This window comes from Mus caroli, chromosome X (genome assembly GCF_900094665.2).
Source record: "Mus caroli chromosome X, CAROLI_EIJ_v1.1, whole genome shotgun sequence".
In the NCBI taxonomy this organism is placed as follows: domain Eukaryota; kingdom Metazoa; phylum Chordata; class Mammalia; order Rodentia; family Muridae; genus Mus; species Mus caroli.
In genome coordinates, this window is record NC_034589.1 from 121,398,829 (window position 1) to 121,401,312 (window position 2,484).

The window sequence follows — 2,484 nt, forward strand, 5'->3', positions numbered from 1 at the left end:
ACTCAGGCCAGCTCAGTGTCTCCAAATGGTTGTCCATTCTTTCAGCCTCACTCATACCCAGGGTCAGTAATCCTTGGGTAGTCTCCAGCTTCCTCACCTTCCTGGGAGCATGTCTGGGCTTGTGTGGCATTGCACTTATAGTTTTCTCAGGCTAGCACCCTATCTGAGCTCCCTAGTGCCAGCCTGGTTATTGTCTTAGGCTTGCTTTTTACAGGGAATGTTAGACTACTAGTCATTCAGGTATTTATAAGTCAGAAAACTGAGCACATACATGACCTCTCTTCTATCTACCACCTACTGTTGCACATGTGACACAGCAGCCACACCTGCAATGCTTCTAGGACAGAACCTATAACTGTGCAATGGTGTCTAACCTTTAAATTTGTTTTTGTCCAACACAGGCTTATTTTTCACCATCAGTGTTAGAGATGAAGGTGATAAGCCTTAAAGTAACTAAATCAATGTCAATGAAGTATCCTTATGAACAAGCATGCCCTCTGCTACAAGTTGAAGCAAGGAGAAATTATTGGGAAAGTTTTTGAATAAATGTTCAATTCTCTATTAAAATTGGTGTGTGTTGTAAAGCACTTGGTTCAAAAAAAAAAAAAAAAACAAAAAACAAAAAAACAAAACCAAAAATCTTCCCATAGCCATGATTTTCTTCACCACTACTAGTCACCATTATTATTAGTGCACATAATAGAATGTGGGTTGTAATTATTCTTCCAGGGTAAATATTTAACATGACTATGTAGATGTGATACTTTTCAGAACGCTATGGTAATTTAGTCAATAATTACTTCAGTGCACTCAGTCGTGCTTTAGTGCAATGAAAGCACTAAAGTGAGTCCCTAGTGTGTATTCTGAACTTCAAGGCATAATATACTCACAGGAGGCCCAGGAGAGCATGTGAATAGGGCTCTAGAAGAAATGCACATTGTTTTTAAATTTTCCATGTATTCTCTTGTAGATTATATCCCAAATGTAGTTTCCACTTCTTCCTCTTCTCTCAGTCCTGCTCTTCTCTTTTCCTCACCCCACCTTCTACCCATCCTCCATTTCTCTTCAGAAGATGGCAGTCATATAAGTTACCATAAGAGGACCTTCTTTGTATTAAAGATGGATGAGACAACCTAGTACGAGGAAAAGTGTTAAAAGAGCAGGCAGAAGAGTCAGAGAAAGACTCCATACTCATGTCAGGTATTCTACAATAAGACCAAGCTACACAACTGTAAAATATATGAAGAGGGCCTAGACAAGGCCCATGCAAGTTTTCTGGTTCTCTGTTCAGCCTCCTATGTGCACCTATGGGTCCAGGTTAGTTGATTCTGTAGGGTATTTTTCTGGTGTCCTTAAACTTTCTGGCTCCTACAATCCTTCCTACCCATCCTTCACAGTATTCCCTTAGCTCCACCTAGTATTTGGGTTTTAGTCTCTGCATCTGTTTCAATCAATGGCTGGATACAGCCTATCTGGTGACAGTTTATCTAGGCAGCTATCTATGAGTATAGCAGAATATCATTGGGAATATTTCCATTTTATTTTGCTAGTCATATTTGGTTCTATTTTACATCTCTGGGTTATCCAGCTTCTAGGTTCTGGCCCTACAGGCAGTATCATGGATGGGCTCACTCTCATAGCATGGATCTCACGCTGAACACTGTATTACTTACTTATGAGTGAATATTAAAAGGGTATTAGAGGCTAACCATGCTACAATTCATAGATCCAGAGAAGCTAGGTGACAAGGAATGCTCAAGAGTGACAGGCCATTGATCTTCAAGGAACGAGGAAATAGAATTGATATTATGGCTGGATTGGCACAAGTGGAAATAGGAACAGAGAGATCAGGTTGGGGATGATGGGGGTCAAAGTACTAGAAGGAACACCTGGAACTGGGGGAATATCAGTTATATACCTAGTACAATGGAAACTCCCAGGAATTGATGAGGATAACTCCAGCAAAGGCACCTAGCAATGGAGGATTTGAAGCATGAATGGGCCATACCCCGTAACCAGGCAAGATTTCAGTGGAGGGATTGGGACATAAAGACAGCCACAAAACCTTCTACCTACCATTTGTCCTATGTATAAGACATACTTAAATAAAGACAGAACAGAAATTGTAAGAATGACCAACCAATGACTGGTCCAGCTTGAAACCTATGTTATAAAGTGTACATAATCTTTTATTAATTTATGTTTTAATTTTATTTTATATCCTGGTCACAGCTGCCCTCCTCTCCTCCCAGTCCCACTATTATAAATCCGCTCCCCATTTCCTCCTCTACTTCTTCTCTGAGAATCCTTAGCTACCAGCATACCCTGGGGACATCTAGTCTGAGCATGACTAGGCACATCCTCTCCCACTAAGGACCATCCATGAAGTCCAGGTAAGCAGAAAGAGAGACAATGGCAGGTAACAGAGACATAAACAGTCCCTGCTCTACTTGTTAGAGGTCCCACATGAAGGTCAAGTGGCAC

General features: G+C 40.9%; 1 non-coding gene across 1 annotated transcript; it reads right to left on the reverse strand.

The window, feature by feature from the left end:
• Positions 1–216: 216 nt before the first annotated feature.
• On the reverse strand, positions 217–347 carry LOC115030187. Its single transcript, XR_003835808.1, has one exon. It is a non-coding gene; the product is annotated as a small nucleolar RNA SNORA17 (small nucleolar RNA).
• Positions 348–2,484: the final 2,137 nt, after the last annotated feature.